The following is a 20,310-nucleotide window of genomic DNA, read 5'->3' as shown; positions in this document are numbered from 1 at the left end:
TGGTATCAGTGCTGCTGCACTCTGGGGGAACTTCTCTATAAACACGCATGCCAGGGTCCTAAACGCTTTCAGCCAATTTTCTATTGTCTTCTCTGCCCTGGGTTTGCATCTGTCCCTCCTGTCCTCATCCTTTTTAGGTCTCGCTGAGACAGCGAAAGCTGTCTCTTTGAGACATTTTGTAAGTGGGTTTTCAAAGTGCTTCCCCTGGCATAGAGCTACAGTGCACGAGGCGTGCACGCGCGCAAAGCAGCCATATGGCTTGACGTCGCTCTCCCTCGTAGCCCCTCTCCGCCCCCTTCCCTGCTGCTATTTCACACCAGTTTTCATCAGAACTCCCGCTTCTCTCGCCCACCCCCCACCATCGCGTCTCCGCGTCCAATGCTTCTTCATTCTCCCCGCCCCCCCATCGCGTTTTGCGCGGCAAATGCTTGTTCATTCTGTTTCATGTAACACGTACTGGGAAATTCTGCACCGCTGGCTGCGAGCCAATTCCTTAACCACTGGGAGTCGAGTTCCCCATCCCCCCCCCCCCCCCCCCCATCAGTGGGCCCCTGCCCTCCACGGCGCCTCGCCTGACGTACTTTGCGGGGCGCACTAGGCTCCGGCACACTTTCAATTCTGGCTCCAGTGGTAGTGCTATTGTCTGCTTCCCTCTCCTTCACCGAGTCGTGGAATAGAGCATAAGAACATATGGGCTTCGCCTCACCGACAAAAAAATATAATCAGGTTTAAATTTGTCTTCACGGTGACTTTATATCAAGACCCGCCGCTATCGCCAGGTCCAGGTTAGAAAGGAGACGCTAAAAAAATACCATAGTTTTAACTGTGTTTGCTTTGCGCGCATAGCTTTTCTGCACGTCTTAAACATATATTTTTTTGAACCGCCGAGGAGAGCGCACGTCCTTACCTTAGCTTTTTGAGACCACATAATTACTCATTCGCTGCTACTTATAATAGCGGGATTTTGTTTACCGCTTATTAGGACACTACTACGCTTTCTAGGCACTGTAAATACTGGGTATATTTATGACCCACTTTTTACCTACCTCGCAAGGACTGAGGTTCCATTAGCATGTAAATCACTATTAATTGGTCTTCTGCCTGGGCCGGAACGCTCCCGGCTGCGCTGCCGACTTTGGTGCAGGAAACCAGGGTTCGAGCCTCGAGGTCGCGTCCACATCCTGTGATCCTGGGCAAATCACTTCATCTCCCCGTGCCTGAATGTGTAATCTAAATACGGTGCTCATGTACAGCGCTCCAATACCTTCGGGTCGAGTTCGCGCTATATAAAAGATGCAGAAAAAATAAATGACAAAATGTGACCAGTTCGAAAAGCTTTGCTGTTTTTCCATGGGGGTCTCAGTCCTGATGGGACAGGGCCCTCTCACAAAGGTTATAAGCGAGAACTTACAACGAAGTCCTGTGCTTGATACTGTCTTCAATGTGAGCGAGAATGGCTTGGATTCGCCATCAGGTCAGAGTCGGATACCAAATTACAGGTTCTACTAGTGGAACGAAGAAACTCCAGATATTCGAGTGGATGACGACTTGTGCTTAAAGGCAGGAACATTTATTTTGCTCTAATTTTATAACTTTTGTGCTGATCCAAGTAAACTTGGAGATCGAACAGTAAATTAGCCCTTAATAGAAGTCAGTGGCTGGTCGCCACCGTGTAAGGGGGAGGGGCGGGCGTGTGCTTGTAAGAGACCACGGAAAACAAAAGTGCATAAAGACCATGGACGTTCCGGAGTATGTGGCAGGCCCACTGGTGTAAGATTATGCGGTTAAGTTACGTTGGCACCACATGTGTGTGTTTTAAGACCACAATCATCTCGAAGTACAAACGTAAAGTATTCACTGTTGGCTCTGAGGCATGCTTGAAGGGTACATGCGCATCACAATATGTGGAGGTTACATGGCTGCTGCAGGCCTTGTGGTATTTACAGGCCTCTGCTGCAGAGCAGCGGGAGGAACAGACAAGAGCTGTGCGCAGTCTGCAGCCAGGACACCTTGTATAGCAGGCCTGTCTGGGACTCAAGGCAACCACTTAACTCTTCCTCCTGTCCCTGATAAAGTCACCAATCACCAGAGCCGCTCTGTCAGCCCTGCACGAGGTGACGTGCACGAAACGTCCACCGCAACCTCCTAAATTAGCAATTAGGCGATGCAAGTCTATCTATCCATCCTGCATACAACTTGAAGCCCAGACATGAGCCTCCTTCAAAAAAGAAGTAAAAATGCATCTAATTAACAAGTTCACATCCTAAGACTTTAAATCATACGTGACTGTTAGCAACATAATCCTATCTACCACTGTCTACCTCTTTTGTATTGAATGTCGATTATTGAATGTATGTATATTACCCCCCAACCATCTAACGTTTCTGAACGGTGTAATGCAAAGCACTCTGATACCCTCTAGGATCATGTTCGTGCTATATAAAACTTTATAAACTGTATATTAGAGGTTGACAAATCAATATTGTCACACAAATGCATATTATACCTCCTTCAACCATTTCGGAATTCCTTGCCAAAACTTTTGTGTTGCATGTTAAAATGAATATATACTGTGCTTAGTGCTGCTGAGTCAGCTGCAAGAACCACTGACAATTACTGAAGTACGAGTTTGTACTCGTCGCGAAAAACATGTGTGTGTTGAGCATTAAGCGGAGCGTTGTGTTTTGCTAGTGTAATATTACTTAAGAAATGCTTCCAAACATACACAGACGCAGTGGGTGTCGGTAGATCATTACGCACAGTCTTCTTCATAACAATGCCTTGGCGTGTGAGGACCTCTGCGCCTGTTTCTGACTCCTGTTTTTACTTCTACTGTTTGTTTGAACCATTCTCCGGTCCAGTTATCCACAGGTAGCCTGCTGGCTGCAAAGGAGCTATAACACGATGCTGCCATGCTCTTCAGCGTCAAACTCCGCTGTATATGAATGCATGTTTTGTACATGTCCAGTTATGGTATTTTGGTAGTCTTGAAGCCTTTGAAGTGAAAGTAGGCTGCTAGGCCACTGCAGAGGTCAGGTATGGACAGCTTAGAAAACATTGCAAGAATGCATAAACACAAATCCAACTGCAGTGCCGAGCTTTTTCAAAGTATGTTATAAAAACAGAATTATGAGAGCGACTTTTTATGGCTTGAAAAAAATTGATTTCTAGTTACAGGCTTCTTTTTCTGACATTCTGTGTAATTAGCTCTCACTGTTCACAAGCTGCTAATCGCACAGCAGCAGACAGTTTTCCACCTCGTGCACAAATCTCAGGTTATTTCAGAATTCATGGTATTCAGTGCACGAGGGTTCAGCCAAGGGTAGCTGGGCTGTTCAGCTGTGGGTTGCTGATTCGTAACTAACTCTGGGTTTGCCATCCTTGGAAGGCTGAGAGTGTCTTGCCAAGACTGGAACTCATGATACGCCGATGTCAGCAGTGAGCGTTTAACTCCTTGGATAAACTGGCTGTCAGGTGCAGAACACTATGTGTAACAAGTCAAGAAAGGTGCGTCTCACTCCCAGAATGCATTGCTTATTCGGTAAAGGCCCCTGACATGGAATAATCTGGTGAGGCTGCCTTTTTAATCACTTGTGATGATTTGATGCACACACTAGTGACTATTGTGAGAAAACTAAAATTCACTTTGCTCGCTTATGCAGTGTTCTAATTGTAAACGTTCTATGTCCGTAATTAGTAAAATATATTTCACATTTGTATTCCCTTTTCTCTTCATATACTCTTATTTAAATGTTTTCCCTTCCTGCTGCCACCTTGTGGCAGTATTGAATATTATTACTCTTGCCTGGATTGTAAAGGTATACCCGTATAAGTGCAGGTAAGTGCTGGAAAAGCAGGCCGGATGTTTGTGAATAGCCACAAATGTGTCTCACTCACCCTTTTCCACTGCATTGCCTTTAACTCGGTGTTGGCATTACCCTGAGAAGGCTCGTCTACTCATCTTAGTGTCACGTACAAATGTAAAGGTTGCCCGTACATTATGTGACATGTTTTTGCCTGCTCACCCGATCACAAACTTTTTAAATGTAGACATTCCACCACTGGGACAGGCAGATAGAAGTTGCCAGCATTGACCGGACAAAAAACAACCTCAAGACATTATTTATTGTTAATACTTTTGTAATATGGTCATTCAGTTGTACATAATGCTTTCTTGGTCATAATCAAGGTAACTAAAATGCTTTTGACACTTCTTTATTATAACTTTTCAGCATGATGCAGACTTCTGACAACACAGGCAAAGTCAATATCTCCTGCTAAACACTTATAAGGTCCCAAAGGCGAGACCTATTGGCTATGCCAATGCTTGTTATCCTGTGCTGTGAGGTCTAAACCCGCCTGGCGCACCTCTAGCACAGAAAATATATATCTATGTATTCCTTGCACCAGATCCTCTCCTTCACGGCTAGTGGGATGAGATTCGCTAGGCCTAGAAGTTTTGTGGTGGTGGGTGAATCGCTTGGGAACAGGCAGATGTATTTGCTTGCTGGTTTACCCCCGGGGTTCTGGCTCTCCCCCTGCCTCCCCGGCTTTGGCTTGCAGGTTCCCCTCAGGTGTTGTCGTATCAGCCTGTGCATCCTTCGGGGCACTATTTGGCCCCTCGTCCACCTTGTCCCCTTCACTCTGTGGGTTTCTGGGGCTGCCTTCTGCCTTTTCTCTCTGTGCGTGAGAACCCCGTGCTCCCCCGTATGGTTGTCCCTGCCCCGGCCATTGCCACCGGGGCATCCAAGGGGCTGAGTATGGTTGCATTGGGCCCCATGCCTCCCCCTGATATTCAGTCTGGGCTTCCCTCGGGTTTTCCGGAGAGGGGGGCTGAAAGGGCCATAGACCACGCGCAGCGTAGTTGCTGACCCCCCACTGCGTGCCATAATTCATTATTAGCCCAGGCTCTCCCCCACCTGTGCCAGCTTGACCCCATCCCCTAGCTCGACGCCTTCTCCATGCGTTTCACGCTTGTTGCTCACCAGCTTGCAGTTTATTGTGACCTTTTGCAGGGGCCGCCGTGCTGGCCATAGACCCCTCCTCCTCGCTTTCCTCCATCTCGGTTTCGGAGTCGATCACCACATCTGGCTGTGTGCTTGCCCTGTTCCTGCCCCTGCCTCCATCACGTGCGTTCGGGGCTCACCCCTTCCGTCCTGGGGCGCCGGTGTCTGCGACGGTGCTTTCTGCCACCCCTTGGCGCCTGGCTTAGACGGGGCCGCCGTGTTGGATGCAAGCCCTGTCCTGCCTGGCCGCGTGGGGGGCACTGGTACTGGTACCTGCGATGATCTGTAACACTTCTTGGTTGGGCCGTCCTTTGTTTGGGCATCCATTACTGCTTTCTCCTTTAAGGCCACCAATGCCCTTGCTCTCTGCAACAGATCTTCTAAATCATCATCCAATTCCGGCCCAGAGTTACCCAGGGGCCTCTTTTGGTGCTTCACTGGGGGTTCGCGGTTCTCCGGTGCTCTCCTGAATCGTGCCGGCATCTTCTTGGTTCTGACCGGTATCCCACGTTTCCCAGCCATGCTCCTCCTTCGTGTAGCACTGTGGCCTCTGCCCAACACACAAGAGGCTGAAGGTTGTCCTTGCTCCCTTCCAAAAGGTGAAGTTACCAGGCAGAGGCTTCGCTTGTGTAACGTTTGAGCGGAAGAAACACTCGTCCGTCAGCTGTTCCTGCTCTTCCCCCGCTCTCACCAGCACGAGTGCACAAACGGGGCTCCTTCCCCTTTAAATCTGGGCTCTGAAGTGGCCGGCTGTTCCCGTCTGCCGCTCGCCGATCACACCTGCTCTCCCAGCACAAGCACACAACAGGAGCTCCTTTCTCTTTAACTCCGGGCTCTGAGCGGCCGGCTGTTCCCACGTGCCGCTCGACAATTTCCCTGTTTTCGCCGCACAAATACACAAAAGGAGACTCCTTCCCCTTTAAATCTGGGTCGCTCCCGCCTGCCAAAAGCCTTTTAGTGATGATGTACCATTTTTTATTTTTATTTAACCCCTTCAGCGCTGCGCGGATTCCCCCGCGGTGCTGAAGGGTTCTAGCGCGGGCGGGGCCATGACGGAACGGTTCCGTCATGAGCACAGCTCAACCGATGCTCATGACGGAACCGTTCCGTCATGAGCATCGAAGGGGTTAAAAGGGTAATCGGGTGATAGGAATTAGGATCAGCTGAGTCCTTACCCTTTTGGAGAAAGCTAACATCCCCTCCGTCCTTTAGGATAGGGAATGTTGAGTCCCATTTAAAAAAAAAAAAAACTTAGCCACCCCCAGAAAATAAGGATTTTAAACCGCTGCAAAGGTCTTCTAACATTTTGCAGGGAATCCAACTGAACCAACGAAAAGGAACTATCTATAAATCTTCTATCTGTATCTAAAAGAACCGGTATTGGAAGAGAATCAAAAAAGGGATTCAGTTTAGGCGAATTAAAATTGTGCGAAGTATTGTAAATGTTATTAAAATTTCATAGAAAAATCACATTAATCTCATCTGTTGTGCAATATCTCCCCATTCTAGGACACTTAACTGCTTCAGTTGTATTGCAGGTAGCCTGCTCATGCACGTGCCAGGCAAAAAGCTTCCCCGCGATATTACTTTCTTGGTAAATCTTTTGCCAGTAAATTGAGTTTTGCACATAGTTGTTTACATAATAATCTCACAGGGCCTCTTTCGCTTCACTCAATTGGTGTCTTAGCAGTTTTGGAGAAACCTTCTGTGTTCACGATTGACCTGGTTCTCCAATCTGATTTCTTCTTCCCTTAAAGATGTAAACCGAGCTACATCTCTAAAGATTGTGAAAACACGCAGGGATGCTTTCATGGCATCCCAAACCATATCAATTGAAGCAGTTCCCTTATTCTGTTAAAAAACCTATCTATCTCCATTTTACAAAACCCAATCCAATTCTCATCATCTAAATAACACTTATTGAACACCCATCTCTAAATTCTAGGCCCGACTTCTTTTTTTTAAATTCTTTTTAAATTTTCTTACAAAACAAAGGTATGCAGTATACAGTGATCGTGAGGTACGTTATTGGAAGTGATGGACAACACAGCAAATGTATCTATAGATAGTATTCTTAATAGTCCACTGTATATAGACAGATTGGTGGGGTGGGGAGAAAACAGGGAACAAGGAGAAAAAAAAGTCACTCAGCAGTGGCAGGGTACAACATTTGAGATTAAGGTGGTTGGGCAGAACGCCCATGGCATGCAATGAAATACCCAGCACACAGTTATCAGGCAGTTTGAGGCGAGTTTTTATTACTTAGTATCCAATGGACCTGCAGGCACAGACTCCGCATTAGTTTGTTCAGCCTCTACCTCAGCAGCTTGGGCACATAGATGCCATTCAAGGAGAAGTCAGATATCTTTAGGGCGGCAGCATATAGGCATGAGTTCCCAGAAAGCATTAAGCTGTTGTTGCCAGTACGCTGCGCCATTGAGCCAATCGGTCGGTAGTGGCAGTGCGCTTTGACCCCATCTCATCGCAGCCCTAAGCTTGGTGAGCAAGTGGAGGATCGCCATCAATCTGCACATCTTGGCCGGCACCTCCCTCAATATCGCACATTTTGGGGTGCGCTCAAGGGGATGCCTGATTATATCATCTGTCATTGTGAGTACTGCAGCCCAGTATTTGGAGATTCCCAGACAGTCCCATTCAAGGTGTAAGAACCCAGCCGTGGAATTGGAGAAGCATTTACATTGAGTGTCGGTCCTTAAACCCATCCTGAACAGCCGCTCAGGAGTGTGGTAAAGTCGATGAATATGCTTAAAATGAATAAGGCAAAGACTATAGCGGGGGGGGGGGGCGGTAGCGTTCGTGCCTGGGCACAGAAATAGTGGCATTGCTCATCTGTGAGGGGGCGATTTATTTCTATGTTCCACGCGCTCCTACTCGTTGACATGCGTTTGAGAGCTAAAGACTGCATCCCAATTTGTAGCTGCATTATGAGCTTGCGGGGAGAGGGAGTAGTCTGGGATGCTATTACTAGCAAAGGGGGGGACCCCCTCTGAGGAAACTAAGGTCAGGGAGAAGAGGGTAACACAACTGAGAAATGATATAGAACAAACTCCCTCACGATCTCTATTTCTTTAACTATTCGTAAACATCTAGTATGGGCTAAACATTGTGGTATTCAAAGTTTGACACTTCAACAGTATAATTTATTTATCATAGTTTTATTATTCAAAAATAGTTATATCAAAATACATGTAATTTATTTTCTCCTTTAAAAAAAAAAATATATATTTATAAGACAATAAAGACACACATTTTCATTTACGTATAATCTTTTTTAACATAGTTACTCACTACCAACACATGGTAGACTGAATATAACATGTTACTCCAGACCCCTGAATAAAAATGGTAAAACCCAATTCACAAACTCATTCAATTGCAACCACACGCATTCATACATTATTCAAAACCAATAATCATATTTGTATCATGGGGAGACTTTAGAACTGATTAGTCTCTACAACCCTGTCGGGTAAGCTGATACAACAGGTTTTGGCCAGAAGGTCGACGCGCGTTTCGGTGGGTTAGAAACAGTTGGATACCACCTTCCTCAGGACCATGCCAAATAGAGTGGTTTGTTACAACCAACCAAGGGGTACCTGGAGAGTACAGACCATGAATTTTAATTTTGAGAACGTGTTATCTTGGAAACGCTTCATTGACGACGTATTCTTCATTTGGAATGGTGAGACTGACATGTTGCATGTGCATGTCAATGCACACACTCTACCATCAATCACGTAACTCAAAAAGGTACATTATGTCCTCCAGTACCTTAACTGATTGTGTGAGGTGAGTGTTGCACACACGAACAGTTCAGTGTGGAGTTGAGAACTAAATTAAAACCTCACCCGCAGAGCCAGTGGCGGCTGGTGACATTTGAAAGTGGTGAGGCGTAAAATTATTGTCATACTGCACTTTAGCGAGCGAGCCCGAACAACCCATGAGGGTTATGGGGAGGCTCTTACCCCGAGAAAAATTTGAAAAAAAGAGTGGAGAAATGGTGCATTTTGCAGTAATTTTCTAAATGCCGTTAAGTGTTAAATCATGCTACAGAGCTTTTGTATTGCACTTTGGTCACCAGTTAGTTTTGCCATCAATCCCCAGTGATTGCTATATTCTGAAATCACATAACTGCACTGTATTTCTGTTTGAGATACTCTTCAATACCCGATTTGACGGGGGAACACAGTGGCCCATCCCTTCTGCCTGGTTGCTTCCCAGCTGCAGCGAGCTGCCTTGAGCTGTACACACCATGGCTAATTGTCCCATGTCTGCACCCGTGCAGGAAACACAACACTCATTAGACCTACTCACATGCATATATGTGAAACATTTCCATAGAAACACAGAGCCATGGCACTGGGGACTTGCAGGAGGCTGCAACTTCGCCTATTTTTAGCGCTCGTTAAAATACATGCATTCTTTCCCCCCAGCAGGTGTCCCAGGGGTTATGAATTCATCCTCACGGTTAACTTATTAATGCTGCCATACATCAAAGGAATGAGACTTAAAATGCATTTCATTTGCAGAGTGTGCCACATCGGTCTTACGGAACAGATCAGGAAACAGCCAAAGCTATAGTCAAAAAAGCGTTGCATGAAAGTAAACAACGGCTGGGACATTTTTCCAAAACTCGTTCCGACTCTAATCTTGGGTAGAAGCGTAAAGACATACATTACATAATTGACAGTCAATAAAGAGTATGTAAACTGGCCAATGGGTGCTGAGTAATAAAATAAGGTTTCAGCATGAGCCCAAAATTCCTCGAAAGTGCCGTACATTCATCTGCCCTCACTCATGTACAAATAACAAATATGTTTGGTTTGATGCTAGCCGAATCACAATGTGGTGGTGTCTGCAGTAATTAATGACCACATTGATTTAATCGCCTATAACTACGTCCTTTGTTTAAATTAGACACCCTGGCACTCTCCGTGATCTGCAGTCACCTCCGGCAACTTATATCACACCATACACCAGGGTCAGAAAGTTCAGAATGCGATTCTAAGCAGACAAGATGGCGCGCGCCAAATTATGGGCTAGTGTGGTGCAGCTGTGAGAAACTGACTGTTGTTTGTCACACCACACACAAACTGTTTGTGCACGAGAGGTCTCAAAGTCTGTTTACACGAAGCAACTCGGTTCTTCAATAGCTGCAACAAGTCCATTGAGGGAGTGATAAATGGCACAAAAACAAATGTTAGCCTAAGAAGAAAACTCTGACATGATAATTAATCAACTCCCGCCTAAAAGGCCCCAAGTTTCCAGATTCATTATAAGTGTTTGTATCTGCTGAAAGTCTTCTGAGGACAACCATTTCTGATTGATTCCCCTGATAACGGCTCTGTATTTGATACTATCGTCGCCCAGAGTAGACTATGAGGGTAGTGAAGCATTAGCATCGCGCTCTCTGGGGGGCACTGCGCAGTCGGCCTCTGCATTTTATTTTACATTTCACAATACGGAAGCCACGCACGTGAGCATCCCACATTGAATTAGCTCCCGATAACCCAATATTTTATACTCCGTTTCAGATACAATTTAATGTGCAACTCTTTCCGTGAGCTGAGCATCAATAACGAATGTCTCATTACATAAAGTAGGGTCGAATAATGCAACCGAAATAGCTTCGGTAATTTAGTGCTGCCCAACAACAAACAACAAAATCTGAATAATGTTGCAGAAATAGGATGCAAATCCGATATAACGCCACCCCCATTGCAAAGGAGAAATAGGCTTCTAGGTGAACTGCAAGCCGAGACAGAGAATGCAAAACAGACTGCAGCACAAATAGTGCAAAACAAACATAGCATAAGAGTTTGGTGATGCCATTAGTGCTACAGCAAAAACTCATTCTCAACAGTGATATGGAACATCATATCCAGCTGCATAAACACTAAACGCTCAATTCCGAAACATGGTACCAACAACACCGTCAAGTTGACGCCGTCAACTTAATTCGGTGAAAGATCAAAATACGCCCATATCTATGATACAGATGAACAGCAGCAGGAGGTATAAATGGGGGGGGTCGCGCGGGGGTGGGGACGGTTTTTTAATTAAATCCTACCTGTCCTGAGCAGGTCCGGGTCCACCGTCCGTGCCGCCTCGGGTCCGTTACTTCTGGCGCCTACTCACTTTAACAGCCTATCAGTGCTGGCATTGCAAGACCCTCCCTCTCAGCCAATTCTGGTGCTGGAGCAGCACCAGGATTGGCTTAGAGCAGGCTTACGCTCCGCCCGCCTACCCATTAGGAGACCGAGGTTTGAGCCTTGGCTCAACCCTTGCTCTCCTAATGGGCATGCGCCAGCCTTTGTAAACACTAGTGCGCATGACTGGGCACGGTGCAAAAATCGCCCTCCGTGCCCACTCATGCGCACTTGTGTGCTGCTGGCTGCCTGTCAGTCAACATGACGCCAGACCGCCCACCCCCTTCAGACTCATAAGGGGGTGGGCGGTCCAACGTCATACTGACTGACAGTTCTCCCTCAGCGACCGTCTCTGAACGTAAGTAAACTGAGAGTTTATTTAAGTTCAGAGACGCCGAGGAAGCTGCGGGCACGGGGCGCGGGCGGGGGGGCAACGCCCCAACGCCCCCAATGGACGAACCGCCACTGCGCAGAGCATGGTATCCACATCAGAATTTCTGACCATAGTGATATCTAGAAAGAGTTGGAGAGTGTATATGGGACGCATATACATTTTTCAATGCTAACTCCACATTCCCCAGTATTTATATCAGGACAATATATCGGCCTTCAGTGTCCACATGTTGCTAATTAGTTGAAAATCGTCTGTGAGCGCAATAAAATACATATGACCCAGGAAAAGAGCTATATGATGAAAAAAAGAAACTATTGGGGCCCCAATTTAATAGCAAAACCATATGCATCTCTTGGGGCTACATCTATAGGATGGCTGTCAAAATAGGCTATTACTTTTGCTTTACGGTGATCATTAAGGCCTCTTATGTACAAAATGAGCAGCACAATTTCTTTTGTAAGGGAGGACACTCGGCTGAAAGATCATGATCTGCAGTAGTCCTGTTCTAAGAGTCTACAGTGCCATAGTGCGCCTGAATTGTAAAGAGCGAGGATACCATATGTTAAACAACATTTGCACCGAAACCCTCTCCCTCCCATACAGATAGCCCCACCCATCGGGTACATTTTCAAAAAATCCAATGCTCCCTTAACTACTCCAACTAATAAGGTAAAGAAAGGGGAAAACAAAACAAATGGCCAAAGATGATGCACACCATGGGGCATGACATCTTCCAGTGGCATATCCATGTCGTATAATTGTTTGGTTGTTATATAATGCAGTCAATTGGTCCCTGGGCAGAAAACATGTATCACAACCCACCCGGTTGCAATATGCGCCATATAAAGTACCTGCCTTCACCTCCACCACTCCACGATGGCATTGACCCAGCAGGGGCACAAGAGTCGAAAGTCAGGATTCCGCCTTTTTTGAGCAGATAGTCATCCTTCCTAGAGTCTTGTTTTGCTCTGTGGGACGTAGATCGAGTTGATGATCGGGATTGTGGGATCAAGTAACCTTTGGAACTCCTGAGTGATTTTCGAATTTGGCATCATCATTCATAGTGCCAATATCGGCAACAGTTATCACAACACACATAAGTACATAAATAAAAACACACGACACTGAATGTAAGTGGAGAAATATTGCTGCAGGTTTATTAGCATAAGCAATATGCAAACATGGTGGGTTATCTTACGGGCGATCCCAGGGCAGGCCAGCCCCTATGCCGCCTGCCCGTCTGATAAGCCTAGAGTCACCATGGCAACGCCAATTGGTGTATACCTAATGTTGGGAGGGTCCCCCCCTCCCACCCGTGGACCACCAGTCCACTTGCTTCACACGCCCCCCGTGATGGGTGGGCGGAGCATACATGGCAGCCCCCGGTTGCTCAGACCCACAACCGCCTGTCGGATAGCGGGGCGCCGTCGGTCTTCCAGTGGACACGCTAAACATCCCTGGGTATCCTGGCTTAGCACCACGCGGTGCTGCTGCATGCTATACCCCTTGGTATGTGCAGACCCTGGATCGCCCTGTAACTCCTCCTGCAACACAAAGTGAGAATTGTTAGAAAACCTGCCCCCCCCCTTTGTCCCTCCGGACGCCGGGTAAGCGGATGGGCGGGCAAGGCGAACGAGCGGACAAGAGGGCGAGGAGGGGGCGGAGACAGAATATGTACCCCCCCTGGCTCCTCCCCGCCGGAAGCAGCTATCTGCTGGGGTCTCCCTTGGTCTATCCCAGGGACACGACCTCCCACCCCTGTGCCTTCCTGTGGCACTAAGGCGGCCGCCCTCAAAGGGGCGGGCCGCTGCGCAACCCCCCCCCCCCGGGCAGCCTTACATAGTGCCAATATCGGCAACAGTTATCACAACACACATAAGTACATAAATAAAAACACACGACACTGAATGTAAGTGGAGAAATATTGCTGCAGGTTTATTAGCATAAGCAATATGCAAACATGGTGGGTTATCTTACGGGCGATCCCAGGGCAGGCCAGCCCCTATGCCGCCTGCCCGTCTGATAAGCCTAGAGTCACCATGGCAACGCCAATTGGTGTATACCTAATGTTGGGAGGGTCCCCCCCTCCCACCCGTGGACCACCAGTCCACTTGCTTCACACGCCCCCCCGTGATGGGTGGGCGGAGCATACATGGCAGCCCCCGGTTGCTCAGACCCACAACCGCCTGTCGGATAGCGGGGCGCCGTCGGTCTTCCAGTGGACACGCTAAACATCCCTGGGTATCCTGGCTTAGCACCACGCGGTGCTGCTGCATGCTATACCCCTTGGTATGTGCAGACCCTGGATCGCCCTGTAACTCCTCCACAGCCTTGGGAGTGGCCACCGTCACTACCAGGGCCGCCCACCAAGGTAGCCTATTTCCTTACAACCTGCTGCAGCCAAAGCTTCCCCTCGGTCCACAGTAAAGGATCCATGCCTAAACTAGAGAGGTGCACCCCATCTCCCTCCAAACACCCTGTGGACTCGGCGTGTATAAGACCATGCCTGATGAAGCCAGAAACCACTTATTGCCGGGCTTCTCCCAGGTCCAGCCAAAACAAGTCTTAACCAATACCCTACCAGAGGCCATCATGCCCCAACACGACATGTGCCCCCATCCATTCTAAACTCCCCATGGATTTATGACTGAATAGACCTGCCTAAAGATAGGCGACGGTCCAATGATACATTTGCCTGGCTGAAGAACAAGACCTATTCCAAGCTCCTCCAGCCAGGAAGTGCCCATGCGAGTGTAGTTAAGAGTTGACAAGCCCGCTCTACCTCCTCTTACCTCACATGGCTGAATCTAGCACTAGTCGGAGTACAACCATCACCTTCCGACAGTCACCACCCTAAGTGAAGCCTTGCCCTCCCAAACTTCTGCTCGCATACCAGGGAGCAGACAGGACAGCGTGACCCAGGGGGGAACCAGAGCGTAAATACCTCTCTCTGTTGAATACTGGGAATGCCCGTAGTTCTCCTGCTACTTAGTAGCCCAAAATGTTTCCCAGGAGTTTCCCCCAATCCTATGGACCAACGCCCTTGTTGGAAGGCCACTTCCACAAACTGCATAGCTGCCAGCCAGTGCTGGAGGGCGGAAGAAGTTGCCCTTTACCGTTACTCCCATCAATGGTACCTGTTTCGTCTAACTCAAGGACGGGCTGCTAAGTGGGCTTACCAGGCTCTGCCCTTGAAATAGTGGTCAGACCCAAGCCCATCGAAGTTCTGCTGCTTCACCTGCCCGTTAACCGAATAACTGGAGCAACTGAACCACTTATCGCCGTGTACATGTCCACTTGGACAGGTGCACGGGTACCTGTCCAAGCAACCAAACGCAACCAGACAGAATAATATCACTGATCTAGTCTGAGATATGTATGCGCTACCTCAGGGATCTATCTCATGATTCGCCTATCTGTCAGACACCAATCACTCATCCTGTGCTTTGTGTGATCTTGGCCCACATTGGTGTGAGCAGATCCCTGTGAAGTATTTCTTGGCTTGTAGGCCAATAATGCACAAGTGGTAGGTGAAAGATGAAACCATACTTGCCGACCCCAGGCCAAAACTGACAACCATTTTACCATATGTCAACAGTAGAACATGCCTCAATAAGACATTGATAAGGGCCACCTGCATACCTCCTGGTGGCCAAAGGCCTTGTTGGCCAAGCAGCGAAATCTTCGCTCAAAGCAAAATACGAAAAAGACTTCTCGCGGCGCCCGCCACCCATGCGCCGGACAGGACACCGAGGATTCACCGAAAATCCCAGATTACCACAAGCCAAACCATTGTCAGTCGATACTTTTATTTCCATAAGGTAACTAGGCCACAATTAAAGCGACGTAGCAAGCCAAACGAGGGCCCGCCGCCTACATCCCTAGCTGCCAAGGTTTCATATTGCTATGTATGACATTTTCATAATGACCGCGCCCCTGTGGGTGACATTCCAAGACTATAAATGACACTACAGTGGGAGCGAAATCCGTCAATGATACGGCGCATGTCCAACCTACCCATGCACATTACTGAAACATGTTAGGGCGGCGGGACCTGTGATGCTGACTGCCGGTATAGTTCAAATTGTCTCGCTGGCTCCAGAAGTCAACCCCATCATGGGAAAGAACTCTCCCTCAGTCTGTGCCCCTAACTGTATTTGCATTGAGTGGTCCTATAATGAAATTAATCAAATTGTGTGCTTGTGTGAGGCGTCTGCGAAGCATGGCCCATGTCGTGGCTGCTCAAACACGTGACGTATCCTGTGCTGACCTCGACACTGTGGGACTGTTGTTCAATGGACATGCTCATCTATGGCCTAATATTGGTCAAACAGTGCAGCACACGACAACAGAAATAAATTCCACTGTATCACACCACACTTACTTTAGGCAGTGCATAATTTTAAAATAACTGTCAGGCCAGGGCACCCGTCAAGAACCACTCCAGCTTCCTTCACCTATTCCCAGTGCCAACGCTGCCAAGTCCTGTGTGTACGTGTGACTATTCGAGGTCTTCAGAAACCCCCAATTAATACAAACATCATGGGCAATGGTCAGCCCGGTAGCCACTGGACCAGTATGTGGTACCTTCAGTGAGCTAGAGCTATCATCTATCTTCAGCAACGAACCGTGACCTGCAGCGCAAAGTGGTTGAGGTTCTGCTCAGTTACTCTTTGTCAACTGTGGAAGTCTGACCTGATGAATTCTGAAATTAGTGAACTCAGCTTGGAGCAAGGCATTACGACAGAATTGGGACCTCTGTGGAAGGGAAGGGGACGTGAGACCAAACATTTGCTCCAACACTAATGCATCCCGCCTATCAACTGCACACCACATAATGCACCTACCGTCTGTGCGTTATTAAATATAGCAGTAAAGCGGAGGTACGTGTGGCTACTGTACCCAAGGCTGTAATGTGCCCGTAAATAAGAAACCATCAACGTGATTAATGGCCCAAACCATGTCCCGGGGACCAGTTCCCGAACCTGACCTCCCTCACCATTTCTGCAAAACTTCTCAGACATTCCCCACAGACTGCTGCAGATAGAACAATTATACTGCTGTATGACCAGTAGGCAAAGATTGGGTGCTATGCAATGGCCGCATCAGCCAAACCTACACAGATGATCTGGGTTCAAAAACACATTGAACAAAGCAGCCAAAGTTTAGACTGCTATGTGTGACCGTTCCCTAAGTCAGTGTAATTCGTGAGAATGCACCTATGAGTGACACTTTATCGCGAGCGTAATCCAAACCAGACGACGGCGAAAAATTCTCAGCACTTGCATCAGTTTGAGAAACAAAAACCCCTAGAGGATCGCACCCCTGCCGCAAGGCACCAGAAGCAGGAGGGCCCTTGGTGCGAAAAGTTTGCTGTTTGAAAGGGCAGACTGACTGTGGTATGTGATCAGCCGCATGGCACGACATTCCTTTTAGATACCATTTTAATCACACCTTTAATGAAGCTGCAACTGTAACTGGAAAATTATCCTCACAAGAGACACAAACTCATCTCTCAATTGTGCCAGTATCGCAGCACATCTAAAAGCTCAGAATTGGGCCAACAATCCCTACGCATTATCAATACTCCTCTCCTTAAACCGAATGAAAGCCGATTCTGTGTGAGACCCAGGGCATTTTCCCTTGCAGTTAGAGGCGGACACTCGTTCCCACACATACAGCAAAGTACCTCGGCTGAAATTGTTTCCTCAAATCACTCTGCCTCCCAGGCCTGCGCGGGGCCGGGCACCGGCCCGCCGAGATTATTGCAGCGTTACTTAGACTATAAAGAAGAGTTAGAAATTTTGCCAATTTATGACACTTTGACAGCTTTTGCGGAACTCAAACCCTTGTCCTGTGTGGCCCGTTACAACCACCAGTACAAGACGTACCATTGAGCAATAGCTCCTGGTAAAGCGCGAAGCCATATACCTTTGCTCGTGTTGCCCGCAAGCGCCACGCTCGATTCCCCGTAAATGCACCTCACGTGCGGGGCGGCCATTGCTGCGAACAAGCACATCCGTTGAAGGATAAAAGTAACGGGTGGCAATTTGGATCTGGTCATGCAACATAACTACCCGATTATAGGTCACAAAATTAGTTGCTTGCCAAATTCTGTCCCTAAGGGACCCCAACCTTAAGGAAGGGTACCGCACATCTAGTGGTGCGGCACCTGGGGGAGGTAATGAAAGCATGAGAAATGAGTGGCTAGGGGGGAACGGCGCGCGCGAGAATTGGGCGGCAGGTCTACTGAAGGTGACTGGAGGATGTACGAATATTGTATGTCTCCCACTACGTCGTGCCGTCCCAACTGGCAATAAGTTCAAGAACTGCATCAACCAGGAGCTCTGCCCATGTGACTGCGCCCATACTTCGAGACCCGGGCATGAAGGACTGTGACCGCCCCAATCTCCTTGCCCTGACACCGGCCCAGCTGTGTCCAAAAGACCTCACAATTCAGCGCGTAAAGGCTTAACTCGTATAAAACTCTGTCAGGGCTGACACTAGGCGGCCCCTGATCTTGCGCCATACATACTCCCGCCGTGCTGCCTTTATTAAAGCACTCTACTAGCTAGACATAGTGACGTTACACTCCCAGCATGCCCTACAGGGGGATAGCTACACCTAGCATGGTAGTGTCCAATGCTAGAGTGAAATGTGCAAAGATTAAGAAACGCTTAAGATATCCGTCCAGTACCGAGCGAGACCCACCGGTCTGCCGGACACCTGGCACGATCCAAGAGAGAAGCGAGAGGTTAAAACAGGTTTTTTTTTTTGTTTTTTTTTAGATCCGATAATGGAAAGCAGCAGCCAGCTGGCGGTGTGCACCTAGTGCTGGCAAGTGCGGGCCCGGGGAGACAGAGTGATTTGCCCAGGGACACAGCGCGAATGCGAAGGTGTTGGAGCGCTGTACAAAAGCACCATACTTACATGCATATTCGGGCACTGGGTTAAAGTGATTTGCCCAGGGACACTGCACGACTCGAACCGAAGGTGTTGGAGCGCTATACATAAGCACCGTCTGTACATGAATATCTGCCGCGGGGAGATAGGTGATTTGCCCTTGAGACACAGCGCGAACACGACCCGAAGATACTGGAGCGCAGTAAATGAGCACCAAATTCCGCACAAGTACGGGCGCAGGGAGAGAGTATACACCGCACGAACGCGACCCGAACTGAGTAGGCGCGCTGAGCCTGAGCGCCGTATTAAGTACAATTCGCGCACTGGGAGAAATTGAATCACCGCACGAACCCGCCCCGAAAGAAGTCGGAGCACTGTGCCTGAGCGCCGTATGGACCTACATTTTCGGGCAGGGGGGGGGGGGGGGGGGGTAAAAGCTCGCCCCGGAGACCGGGCTGCGGGTGTGCTGATGCAGGGCATAAGCACGCGAGGCAATGAGTCAAAGGCGCGTCGCGTGGGGGAGCGTCCCGTGCCGAGGTAGCCCCCCACCCACTAGGCCCGCCTCCGGGGGAACAACTAATGAAATATTATGTGGGCCCACCAGAGAGTACTGACTGAAGGCGTATAAATAAATGCCCGCAAATGGCGGCGGTGGGGTCGAACCTACAGCTCCAGAGAGACTTGAGCCGAAGCCAGCGCCTTGGACCGCATGGCCGCGATAACCCAATACTCGGCCCCGGGGACAAGCACCACAGCCACGTCCCCGAGGCGCGTCCAACTCAAACCTGCCGAGCTGTAGTAGCCCCCCCCTCACCCCCGCCGGTCACGTGCACATGAGGAACTCATGCCTGGAGGCCAAAAGGGGCACTACTAAGAGTGCCCCGGCGTGACTAGGAAGCAGAGCTATGGGCATCGACCGCCTGGCTAAAGTTATTTCACATCGATCGAATGCATAACATAAATGTACAAACCAAGATGGCATCTCCCTTACTGCCTAGGCGCTAACCACGAACCGCGGGACCCCTCCCACACAGCGTCAAATGTAGACAACTCCCGAACGAGTGGGAAATGCGTAAATTCCCCCCCTCACCCGGATGTGGACTCAACCCTGGAGCTGTGGAACACACCGCATAATTCGCTTCAGTGCCCCTTGACCCAGCACCTACTGTGCTGACCCAGAAAGGAGGGGGCCCCTGACCCGGCCTCTCTAGCCCACAGTGGAATTAATAAAAGCGCGCATCATGCCTGCTGTGCATAAAAACATGGTTAGACGCCACGTAGTAAGTGACCATGCCTAAAAGTCCGTATATTCAACCGTGAACTATAAACGTTCATCCTATAACAGCATACACACCGCTAACCATACATTAATAGAACATGGATTACTGTTGGATAAAGGTTAATTTTGGGAGGCGGGAGTTTGCATAGCGCGAGCTTGACCCGGATCGGGCAGCAAGCGCTTTCTTAGCACCAGTTACCTCTCATGCTGGTATGTACGCATAGAGTTGTATGAAAGGGGAGGTAGCATTCCCCGTCACAAGGATGGAAGAGGTCCTAGTGGCCTTTACAACACATATACGGACTTAAGTTATAACTTGCAAGTAACAAGGGGCGCCTCCTTTGAAAACAGTAACCTGCTGACCTATTTACATCAAATGCACTCTGTAATCTACTTGGCATACGTTCTTATCAGGGACATCGACCCTCTGCACTAACTTCCCCTTAGTCGAAACCTCCACTCCACAAAATGCTGATCTCTCTCCCGGAAGAAAATTAATCACGAGTTATCTTGACCCACATGTGAGACCTGGTAATCGCCGCGGAAAGCGGCGCTGCC

General features: G+C 48.6%; 1 protein-coding gene and 1 non-coding gene across 6 annotated transcripts in view; both read left to right on the top strand.

The window, feature by feature from the left end:
* The window catches only part of VEZT (vezatin, adherens junctions transmembrane protein), a 222,349-nt gene that overhangs the window by 67,321 nt on the left and 134,718 nt on the right, over positions 1 to 20,310 (top strand). The window lies entirely within an intron of this gene.
* LOC146855559 (U6atac minor spliceosomal RNA) lies at positions 19,976 to 20,097 on the top strand. Its single transcript, XR_014959015.1, has one exon. It is a non-coding gene; the product is annotated as a U6atac minor spliceosomal RNA (small nuclear RNA).

This window comes from Triturus cristatus, chromosome 4_1 (genome assembly GCF_964204655.1).
Source record: "Triturus cristatus chromosome 4_1, aTriCri1.1, whole genome shotgun sequence".
Taxonomy (NCBI): Eukaryota; Metazoa; Chordata; class Amphibia; order Caudata; family Salamandridae; genus Triturus; species Triturus cristatus.
The sequence above is the reverse complement of the archived record's forward strand: the minus strand, read 5'-3'. Positions and strand labels throughout refer to the sequence as shown.